Here is a 12,122-nt window from a genome sequence, read left to right on the forward strand (position 1 = left end):
GGAAGCCGGGCTCTGGGTTTGCCCGCCGCCGGCATGACTCATCTCCGTTACCGTGCTAAAAACCAAACGCGGCGTGGTGAATCCTGACTCCCTCCCGCTCTGCGGATGCTCATGTTCTCATTGGCTTTTTTGGGGGGGCATGCTGCGTGTCCCATGTCATCTCCTGCATCACCCCAGCACGACGGCTCGTGGCGGGGATGCTGCGTCGGGAGCATCTCTGTGGGACCCTGACGGGTATCTATCTGAAGAGCAAGGGGGCGCAAGGCCAGCCCTGCTGCATGGAAGGGTGTGGGGAGCGAGCCGGGCAAAGGTGGCCGTCGGGAAGGCGGCCGTGGCGGGGGGCCGGGCCCCAAATTCCTGGCGGAGTGCTGTGCACACACGCCTTATCTCGCCCAGCCGTGTTTGCGCAGCAGGGAGCCAGCCGCCCTGGTGGGGAGGGAGGGCGGTCAGCACCCACAGAAGACCCCCCAGCTCCAGTCCCTTCCACCCCCATGTGCCAAGGGGGGTCTCTAAGCTATGTTGTGTGCTGCTGTAGGCTTTTTAACAAGATGTTGGAGTCTCCTGGTGCTTAACCACCCTTGATGGAGCTGCTCTCCATGACTTGCCTCCTTGCAAGCGTTACAGAAGGTCAGTCATACCTCTGATCGCAGCCGGATCTCGTGGCACTGAGACCCACACAAGAACCAAGCACCGTGTTCTTTTGAAACCAGTACCTGACTTGTTTTATTTGCACTGCCCAGGCCTCATGACAGAGGGGCGGCAGGTCACAAGCATCACCTAGAGATGCCCCAGCATTCACACACCAGCTCTGCATCCTCTTGAGCCTGGGAAACATGCCCTCTGAAAGGGGTCTGCCGCGAAAATGTTGGTGCTACTCGTAAAGATGACCGATGCCTGCCTGGGTTTCCTGAAAGTGAGCCAAGGCCTTTCTTCCCAGACCCAGCGGGGTGAAGGTGAGGGGACACACGGGATCTGGAGGTCCCAACAGGCGGGTGGGAATCAGCTCAGGATGCTGCGGGACGGAGGGGGCAGCTGTGACTGCATGACTCCCCCTGTTACTGAAGCCCCCTGATCTCAGTGATGTCACATACATCTCCTTCCAGTGCAGAAAGGAGCTTAAAACCTGTATTTGAGCAAAACCAGGGCATTCCTGCAGCACGTCTGTGCCACTCACCCTCTCCTCTCTCTTGGCTGTAATGAGTGCTGTGGGAAATGTCCAGCTCCTTATTAATAATAGAAGATAGGAAAGCAAACATGCCTGGCCTGCTGACCCACTCAGATGTACCTGCTGTGCACTCATCTGAGCGCGTGGCTCCTTCTGCCCTGCCTTACCATGGGAGCAAAGATGCTTTTCTTCCCCATTAATTGAGCTGGAGGGTGCCCAGGACTACCTGCGTGCGTGATGGGCTGCAGTGGCCGCTGCCCGGCCACCCCTGCCCTCTTGAAGCAGCCCCTGTAATTGCATATTTACCCATTGGAGGCTCTCATTATCTCATTATCATGAGAGGTTAACCAAGTGGCTCTGGGTCACCAAGAAGGTCACTAACAATGCTAGGAAGTGTTCAGAGCCATTCGTTGGCTCGGCATCATTTTGGTGCTGAGGGATTGATCCCGAGGATGCTGCGGACACGTCTCTTCCCGAGCTGGGCAAGACATCCCCTCTCCCTTGCGTGCCCCTGGTTTGCTCTGGCAGGTTGGATGCAGCGCACCGTGCGTGGGCGAGCAGGAGGGTGAACATCCTCACATCCTCACATCCTCACATCCCTTCCCTTTGCACCCCAAACTTGCATGAAATAACCACGCATTCACTGCAAACAGCCGGACAATTGCAATTGAGCCCCCAGCTTCAGGACCCAGGCTTTTCATTCCTCCAGTCAAAATGAAGCAGCTAATAGGGGTGACCCGGCTTTTCCATGCAACACACCATCGCCAGGCAGGGGCTGCCTGTCCTGCCCAGGTGTTTGCATCGCCTTCAGCTATTATCCACCCTCACAAGGAAACACAGGGACTAATAAATAGCCCGTCAGCACGGAGTGCGAGACTTGAGCTTGGAAAGAGCACTTAGAAAGACAAGGATTTCCACCCCGCAGCAGGAGAAGCGGCCCCTTCCCCTTCCCCTGCCTAAGCTAACTCTTCTGCTATGTCAAATAACAGGCAGGCGGAAACCCTGCCTACACTGGCAAGGGACAGAGGCTTCCCTGTTTGGATTCGAGATGGGGATTTCTGTGGCTGAAAGTACCTTTGTTATTTTTCCAGGAAAGCTTCCTTTTTGGCTGGCTTCGCCTCTGCATAGGATGCACACGGCAAATTGACTGCAGCGATGAAGAAGGAAAAATATTTAAACAAGCAATTATGAATGAGCTTTGGTTGCTAACTCGGAGAGCAGTTTCCTACGTCTGTGTTAAAATGTAAGTGATTTACCCTAGAAGGCCAATCGCAGCCTCAGGAGTTCATTAAGAATGCCTCTTACATTAGAGCTTTGTGGCCAGAGAGGACCATAATTAGTCTGCTGTGCTCATTAATCACTTGTGCTACTAGAAAGCTGTGCTCCGCTTCCAGTGTGGGTATGCCTGGGAGCTGGTCCTGCCGACTGGTTCCCATTTATCTTCTCCCCACCAGATTAAAGAGCCTTTTAGCACCCTGGATTTTCTCCCCGGGGGGCTGATCCTACACCACAGCCAACTCATTTCTCAGTGTTTCTGAGCAGCTTGATGGCGAGCCCCGGTCCCTGCCTGCAACGCACATTGGCTCCTTGTTCCAGCCTTGCGTTAACCTCATGGCTCTCCCCTGCAGCAGAGCCCAGCTCTGCAACCTCAGCTGGAAGACATAGCCGGCTCCAAGCTAAAGCCTACAGAAAGCAATGAAAATCCTTCCTCTAGCTCTCTGAAAGCTTTAACTCTGAGCAGAGCAAGCTGCAGCACCTCAATAACTGAGCAAAGCAAGAGCTTCAGATCACACAGCACTGCCAGCTTTGGGCAGGAGGATGTGGGGAGCTGCAGGCTGGCCAGGCAGAGGGCCAGAGACCCCTTCCCACCTCCACGGTGCCAGGATTTTGCAGAAGGGAGTGTAAACACTGGCCCAGCCCTTCCCACCCTCCTCCTGGCCAACCCTGCAGAGACCCACCCTACAAAGAGGGCCAGGGCATCCTCATCCCCTGGGACGCAGCAGTGGTGGGTACTTGTGTGGTGGGCCCAAGGTGGGGAGGTGGGACTGTGAGTAGCAGCTAGTGCCAGGTTTTGGGTTTGTCTTCTGTGGCAGGGCTCTCCGTCCTGCCCTGTGGGGTGTAGCGCCTGGGTGCTTCTCATGGCCTGACTTTAAAATCCTCGTGTTTAATTGGCTGTTTTTAAAAAGTTAAAAGGAAAGGAGTAAATAAGCCCAAGTGACTAAAGGGCCCAATCCTGACCTATGCACAAACTGGGGGTGCAGGAACTGTGGCTTTGAGCGTGCTAAACTTCATTGGTGTTGCCAACGAGCCCTTGGCTGTGACGTGAGCTTGCAGGCATTTCTCAAGGACAGAAGAGCCCTCTGAGATCTAGCCTCACGTGTGGTTTTATTGCCTCCAAGGGATGCAAGCTGGCTCTTAGCTACGCAGGAGTGTTTTAAGTTGCATTCTTTGTTATAACTGTTCTGCTAGACCACTGTTGCAAAATAGCTGTACCTATTTGGATGTTTCAAAAGGCAAGGTGGTGATCAAAGCTTTCGGTGGCCTTGGGGCTGCAATGTTTACCTGGTTTTGAGGAAAGCTGGCTGCGGACCATGGTGCTGCCCTGGACTTGCTCTGAATTGAGGATGTGTTCCCATGTGTGTGACACAAACTGTGGCATAAGGGCTCTCACACCAGGGATACTTCAATCTGAAGTACGTGTGCAGGACACTATAGGTACCTGTGTTTAGAAAGGGTTTGGTTATATTTACAGGGGTTATTGCATACAAAATCTCTCCCCTCTCTCAGCCATTGGGGTCTCTAGGTGTGAAGATCAGCACTCAGGGAAAATATCACTGCATGTATCCTGTCCTTCTAATCTTCTTTAGTTATCTATTAGTTACTACTGAAAGGCCAGGTAGGGACTATTTGTTCCTCTGGTCTGCCCAGACTGGGTGATGCTTATGTTTTACATGCGCTCTTCCTTCACCTAAGCCTACAAGTCCCCTTCTGAGCCCAGTGGTACATCCACCACCTCCATCACCTGCAGAATTAATGGTGTGGGTGCCTCATCATATGAGGTGTTTCATCCCATGAGGCACTAGAGACCTAAGCCAGTGGTGGAATGCTGTCTGAATACTGGTGACCTTGGCAACTTCTCCAGACACAGCTCAGTCCCATAGGAAACCCACGGTACCAATGCATCCAGGCTCTTTCAATGTCCTTGGGAACTTTATCACTGTGAGTCACCATTAGCTGGCCTTTACAAATCTATGATGTTTAAGGGCGTTTCCTCTTTGTGGGAAAAAAAAAACCTGGCGGGGGGGGGGGGGGGGGAGAGGGGGCTGGTGGCCCAGCCCCACATTCCTCTGGTGGCTTTGGGGCATGCCAAGTTCATGAGAAACGTGATGGCAGGGTTCCCTGGGCCAAGAACTGCTCGAGAAGACACTTCTCGGCTACCTTGCATCTCCTGAGTGCAGCTCCCGTGTCTCCTCTTGTCAGGAGGATGCTCTGCAAGCCCTGGTTGCCTTTTCAACAGTTCAGCTACAGGCACCCCAGGGTAAACAGCATGTAAATCCACGGAGCAAACAGAGGAACCCACCGTATTTTCCCACTGTGCTCCATTCAGCTTCCATAGGCAGCCCTCTGAGACCAAGAGGCATGCAGGTAGCATGTCTCAGCAACAGAGGACCAAAAAGCTAAGGAATAATTTAATTGCTCATAGGATTTGGCATTTGATACACTCTTCATCTGCAGGGGTGCTAGAGGAAAACCACACTTGCATGTGGTACCCTTAAGAGTACTTGAGTGTCTGAACTTGGAAATAAATGCAGAGGGAAAAGGGGCACTCATCCATTCTCCGGCTGAGCAAGGGCTTTTCCCACCTGCCTGTGTTTAAACGCAATATCAGGGCTTTCTCACATGCAGCTGCAGTTAATAGGAAGCATTTGTTCCGTTAATGTTCGTGTGGCCATTGCATCGGTGGCTGTCAGCTGCAGAATCAGTAAGGCATTGGGGGCGAAAGCTTTCCAGCTGGGAGCTCGGGGCGGGGGGGGGGGGGTGTTCAGCTGGATTTCCGTATCTGGGTGGTATAAAGGGAGGGACAAAGTACTGAAAAGACCCTTGGTGTGGTTCTCCCTCCACCGCCATGTGGTTTTGGCAGGCTCTGCTTTCGGGGCTGATGAGCAAAGCGTGCTGTCAGGGTTTGACGGAGTCAAGGGAAAAGTTCAAGCACCTTGAAGTTTGACTGTGATTCTCGTTTAAGCTGGCACAAATCACCTTCTCCCAGCAGCTTTATGGGGGCCTGGGGACCTACCTGTCCTTTACGCTGTGGAATGGGGGTTTCTGTTCAAAACTGGCACAAACAAATGCATTTTATTTGCCAAGCCAGAGAAAGCAGAACCAGCCACTGGTGCCTTTATCAGTGTGCCCAGGCAGGGAGACCATTCACTCTCCCCTTAAACCGCGTCCTCGAGAGGTGAGGTCCTAAAACCTGTGCCCTCCTTCCCCCAACACCTGGAAGAATCAGGCCCTCGGCAAACAATTTGGAGAAAGAAATGCAATGCAGAAAATATTCAAGCCCCTTGGTGACACCGGGGGGAGGAGAGGAGCGAGGCAGTCTGCATTCCTCCCCATCCATACATTATTCGTGAGGGATTATTTGCTCAACCCCAAAGCGCACGCACACACACAAATTGACAGCTGCTAAGAAATACAAAGCGCTGTATTCAGATGACCAATATGGAGTGGAGGAGCTGCCTGCTCAGGGCTGGCTGACGTCTCAAATGTGCTAGCCCCATATTTTATCCCAAAGGAAGGATGAAAGAGTCTGAGGTTGGAGCAGAGGAAGCTGCACACTTGCTGGTGTGAAAATCACGGGAGCTCTTCTGCGTGGGCTTGGACCTACTGGGAGCCTGACCCAGCTGGGAAAGAGGTTATATATGTACGTGCACGGGGGTATGCACATACATAGGCATATGCACAGGGAGTTGAGGGCAGGTGAAAGGAAATCTGCAGCCGGCAGGCGGGCAATGAAACGGGGAGGCGTGAGCCAGGCTGTTCATTAGTACCTGGGTATGGCTGCCACTGACCTGATGGCAAATATGAAATATCAAAGCGCTTGTCAGCACTCCTGAATGGGACAAAGAAAAGGCGCATTAATGATTAACTCCGCTAAAAGCTCAGGCTTTTTTATTCCCATGGCGCTTGGACTATCTCGCTGCCATGTGACATGCTTGGGCCATTTTCTAGCAGATTGGGGAAAGCTAGTGAGCAAACACAGGTGCTTTCGAGTCAGCAGCGCTGTCAGGGACAACCACAAACAACACCAGCTATGCCTGCCTAAATTAGCTCCTGTGTTTGCCTCCATTTTTCCTTCCTGGAGATTTTACTTTCTAAGTCCAGTGTCTTTCGCTCCTGTCTTCAACTATTCACACGCAGCGTTAAAAGAGAGAGAGACAGAGAAAAGAAAAGAAAAGGGAAAACACACAGAAAGGCTCTTCTTTGAACCCGCAACGCTGCATGGGGACCGAATGCAAAAGACCCGAGTAAACTAATTAAAACTACTCAGGTCTTTAACTGCAAAAACAAAACGCGTTTATTGTGCTCAAGTGGAATTATTTTCGTGATCCTCAGCAAACACAAAGTCCTGCAAACATATGCGGGGTGCTGCGATTGCGGTTTCTAATAAGCCTGGAGCAGCACGTTGCTGGGGGGAGAAGGGAAGGGGTCCGGGCTGGGCAGCCGCCGGGCACGGGGGTCCTGGGGGGTTCTGCCATCGCTTGCTGGGAGTCACACCTCGGACCCTGCGTGTGACCTCCCCGGTGCCGCCGTTCAGAGTGAAGGTCCCTCTAGTGGTGTTATTTGTTTTAATTTATTCCTTCCATAGCGCAAATCGGACAGACTTTCTTTTCCTGTTCAAATATTTATATATGTGTGTTATTGCACTATGCTCAGACTCCTTGCAATCACGGAGGGGCAATAAAGAACAGACTATCAGCGTGTGATGATAAAGGTACTTTGAGTAAACAGCAGAAAATGAAATAAAGTTATAAAAAGGAAGGCCTGGGATGGTATAAATGTCTACAAATAATCGCTATATCAGCCTGTCTGATATTCAAGCAATTAACAACAACAGGGGTGAAATCGTACCCAAGCTGTGCTATTGAATTTAAATGCTGCCTCCTCTTCAGGCCCTTGAAGGAGGAGTAAAGCATCCTGCCTTTCCAAAGGAGGGATTTGCAGCTTTTCAGGGGCCGGGTAATCCGGATGGCAGCCTCCACTGTCTCTGCCAGCAAATGGCAGGAGAGGGGCTATACTAATTCACGCCGGCCCGGGCTCCCGCGGGCTCCCACGGACCCCCGAGGGCTTCAGGTTTAGGGGGCTGCCAAATGCAATGGGATGATAGGGGGTTGGCCATGCAACGCAGAGGCTGGTCGCGCAGCTGGAGCTCCCTCAGTTTTATCATTGTGGAGAAAAGGTTGACCCCCCAAAATGGGATGACTCCCCCAGAGGGAGGGAGGAGGATTCAAATCTGCAAGGTCCAATAGTTTTCTTCAGGCTTGTGTTGAGCCATTGCGGCAAACGCGCAGTGAGCCTGGCAAGGTCCCGCGTGCCAGCCGAGCGCTGGTAAGCATCCCTGAGACCGGTCGCAGCCTATGGCAAGCATGGGGTAACCCGATGGTGGTAGCGTCCGTTGTCTCAGATCAAGTGACTTAAGCATAAAGTGGATTAAAGTTGTATAAGCAAAAAGTTACCGTGGTTCAGCTAGTGGATGGCACCGTCAGGAGGCTCCGGTGGAGCGACCGTGCGTCTGCAAACCTGTCCTTGCGATAGCGTTGGAGGTCAAATGCCCGGTGGTGCCGAGCAAGAAGACAGTTCAGTCAGAAAGTGGATTTCTACAAACAGTGAAAAATGCAGGAGTTTGAAACCAGTGTCCAGATTTTGTACCAAGGACAATGATTGCAGATGCAACATAGTTCACTTAGGGGGGAAATTAAAATCTGTGTATTTAGGGAGATTATGCTTGAACTGGTACCAATTTATTTTGCCAAATTGAGCTGCAGCCAATTTCTCTCCCATGCGATGGTGGATAAATATCATTAAATAGGAAAAGATGAAGGCGATTGATGCCCTTGCATTAGCAGGAACTAACATTGTGTGCTTGAGAACGAAAGGACAAAATTGTGGAGATTTGGATGCAAATCATCCAAATGAGACAGATTAAGCAACAGGGGCCGAGGGAGAATGGGATCCGGAAAGCGCGATGCTGGGAAGAGTGGGGAAACTGCTTGGGTCGTGTTTGCTGAAGGAGTTAGAAATGGTGACACAGAGTCTGGGAAGATTCTGTCCTGCGTGCTCAGGTGTTGGCCCTTCAAGACAGCCCAGATCTCCGGGTCTATTAAAGCCGGGACTGCCGGGGGCACGTCCCACCTCTGGGCATTGGAAACTGAGGAGAGCAGAGCCCGAGCCCAGTGCCATCCCTGACGGGGTCTGCTGCCAACAGCTTCCCCCTGCGAGCCTTCCCAACCTGGAAGTCAAGCTGGAGCTCCTTGAAGGAGAAGCTTAAAAGCAATTCTCTTCTCAAACCAAGTCTGTTGGTGTTGGAGCTTTCTGTTTTCCAGCAAAAATTTAAAAGAATCTACAGGAGTGGTTTGCCATAACTTCTGGCTTTTGAGTTCTTAGCACAGTTTTTGAAGAGCTAAATATTCCTGAGTTCGGGAAACTTTGTTGTTTCTAACAAGACTGTGGATGCTTTGTTAGTGAGTGCAATGTCTGATATTTTTGTGAATTACAGTAAGTTTTTTGGATTGATGAGAGAATTCATAGAAATGACTTTTACCAGTATTATCAGAGTGGGACCCCGCCCCCCCCAGTCACTTTGTTTTATCCACTACAGACTCACTTCCATCCAGTGTCAGTGACTACCCCCCTATTTCTGTGTTTGGAGAGGCCCAAGATAAATCTCTGGTTTGCCATCTGTAACAGATGCACAGGTAGAGTTTAACCCTTCCTTCGCCCCCTCTCAAAGCTAAACAGTTGCAGTCTCTGGTTTTTTTTTTTTTCTCCTAGTTAGGAATTTTTTCTTATATATTTTTATTCCTCTTTATTCTAGCAGCAATTAAACTGGTTTTGGTGACTACCTATTGAAGACATGCTCCTCCACCTTTCCTTGTGCAGTGTAACACAAGAAGCCTGCTTGCTGCAGACCTCATCTTACCATTGCCTATGCCACAGCTCACCACAGATGCACGCTGCCAGCACGGAACTTAGCAGCAACGTGCTTGTCATCTTCCAGCCCACTGAAATGTGCCCATCCATTCGCTTTCTTCATTTTTCTGCCAAGCACTTTCTAATCCGTGATGCGACTGTATTCTAATACTGGCATGACCTCACTCTTGTGCACTTTTGACAGAGCTGGGTGCCAGGTTCTCTTCCCTCTGTAAATCCTTCGCTTCATCAGATGAACTCTGAAAGTCTGTTGACTAGATTTTGCTTCGACCCGCTGCTTTTGGTTTATGGGAAAGGGAAAGTCTCCTGGTGGAGGAAAGCTTGGGTCTGGGGTGTGTTGGGCTGCTCTAGCATAAGGTCATCACTTGGATCTTTTATAAAACTGTTTTAGTGATCACTTCCCAAGAAAGTTTGCAGGTTAACATTTCCCAGCATCATGCAAAGATGAAGCAGATCCAATTTTTCCTTCTTGTAGAACGGTTGCTGATACAGTTTTAAGTATCACCCCTCTCTTCTTGGGTTCCCTGTGACTATAGACCCTGAGTGGGGTTTTCTTGGCTTTGTCCCATGATAGTTTATATGCTTGTGGGCACTAAGGGGGCTTGGTCCCTGTCCCCAGCCGGAGTCCCTGGGGAGATTCCTGGGGGCTTTCTGGGTTTGAACCCATCTCTACCCAGCTCGTTTGGGACAAGGGTGACTCTTCTTTGCAAAGCCAGTCCTCAGGAGGGCACGGAGAGGTAATGCAAACCATCTCCAGCAAAACTGCGCTTTGCCTCTGGTGCAGGCAGAGCTGGGGGAGCGTGTGGCTGGCTTTCGCTTCCCAACGCATGTGAAAGGACTTGCCTGTGTGTGTCGGTACCTGCACGAGCTGGGTGCAGCTCCTGCAGCACCCACCACTTCTTGCAGGGTGAAGGCAAAGAGGAGACACCGAGCTGGGGGAGGGGGGGGGCATGATGCTGTGAATCCCCACGGGGGGGATGTTCTGCCTCTCATTTTGCGATCCGTGTCCCTGACAGAGGGTATGGAGAAGCTGGAGAGGAGGGTCCAGAGGGACCAGGGATGGGCACGGCTTGTGAGGCGAGCTGTGAGGAGGCACGCTGAGCTCTGCGCAGGGTTGTCACGGTCCGGCTGAAGGACCTGGGGAAAGTCACCCTGGGTGTTGCAACATCCCCATCCACCCCAGCCTCGTCAGCAGCCTTTTGGGAAATAACCGTGACCCAGAGTGCTCTCCTAGCCCGAGCTAGTCAGCAGCGCGGCAAAGCAGAGGGTTTGGGGTGTGCTTGCAGATGTATCGAGTTATTTTTTTGCTGCTCTATAAAAAAAGACCAAGGAGGGAAGGAAGTGATACTCTTGCAATCAGCACGGTGTGTGATAAAGATTTATTACAGGTAGAAAGCAAATAAAGGTATGGTAGGAACTTCTTTATTACCCATATCATGATTGCTTATGTGATCAGTGACCTGGAATACATTCAAATTCATGTTAAATAAAAGCCTAATAGAATTTTTTTTCCCCTGCCTTATGGTGACATGTGGGCAGTAGAAAGAGCAGCCAATTGCTGTGTTTACCTGCTTCCTGCTTTTCTGGAAAGTCAACAGTTTTTAAAGGCTTAGGCTGCCTCTGAATTAAGAAACTTGCACTGGTTTAACTAAGGTCATTGGCGGACAAATGATATAACTGTGGGTTTTTTTTTTTTTATTAAGAAGTTGCTGTGTCAGGCTCACCCCTGCCTGTCCCTCTGCTCCCACCATGCAGGCTGGTCCCCTGCCTTTCTCCAAGCCCTTTTCTTGCTGGTTTGAGAGAAGGACGTCACCACAGGCAGACAGCAGAGGGCTAAAATGTCCCAAGGCACCCAAATGACTTGCAGAGACCATGTTCATCACTGCCTTGGAGTGGTCACAAACCCATGCGGGCACTTTGGTTTGTATGGCAGCCCAAGAGGTGCAGGTGGACCTGGTGCCACCCCACTCCCAGGTGGTCATCACTAGTTGCACCAAGCCTTCTGCTTTGCGCCGAGACCTCAGAAACCCACTGCTCTGCTGGCAAGTCCTGGTGGTTGCACCTCCAGGAGGTACCCATGGGCTCAGATAAGACCTGGAAGGTGTTATCGGCTCACCGCTTTCAGACCTTTCTTCTTTTGGTGGTTCATCCATCACTAGTTAACAGGGTACCCTTGCCCCGCTGGATTTCTTTGTGCCGTATCTTTAACCTCCTACAAGTAAATACCCTTTGTACACATGTATCTCACTCCCTGATAATGTATTGTATTCCTTCCACCACCAAAAGCACTGGTGGCATGAGGAGAAACAGTCCATTTAGATAAAGAGCAATTAGCACCTCCCAGGCTGGCTTGGTATATATTGTTAAAGAAAAGGTCCCTTGCAGGAGGCTGGCGAAATTCCTCCTGGCTGGAAAGAATAAAAAAAAAAGGCAGAGGTTATTTCAAAGGAAACCTTTCCTACAGATTTGGAGATGCTGTTTTTTTTCTGAGAATCGGGCAACAAAACCCTATTTTCTTGCAGCTTTAGGCCAGGAGTTAGGTTTTGGTAAACAAGTTGTTGTCACCTCTTGACAATGGAAGAAAAGTCACTAATAAGCTCAAAAAAAAAAAAAAATTAACATCTTTCATTTGCTTCCCTGTGGCGTGGTCCTGGTGCACCTTGTGGGCCAGCGGCCTGCTGCCCCGGGCAGGTTTGGAGTGGGTGGCAGGAGGGGCTTGGGAATGGCAGCCCAGGGACTCAGCCCAGCG

The 12,122-nt window shown here is 50.9% G+C and overlaps 1 long non-coding RNA gene across 1 annotated transcript; it reads left to right on the forward strand.

The window, feature by feature from the left end:
* The first annotated feature begins 768 nt into the window (after positions 1-768).
* On the forward strand, positions 769-10,876 carry LOC138685877 (uncharacterized). The gene is made up of 3 exons (XR_011325258.1): positions 769-953; positions 2,257-2,408; positions 9,258-10,876. It is a non-coding gene; the product is annotated as an uncharacterized lncRNA (long non-coding RNA).
* Positions 10,877-12,122: the final 1,246 nt, after the last annotated feature.

The sequence above is a fragment of the Haliaeetus albicilla genome, chromosome 7, assembly GCF_947461875.1.
Source record: "Haliaeetus albicilla chromosome 7, bHalAlb1.1, whole genome shotgun sequence".
Taxonomy (NCBI): Eukaryota; Metazoa; Chordata; class Aves; order Accipitriformes; family Accipitridae; genus Haliaeetus; species Haliaeetus albicilla.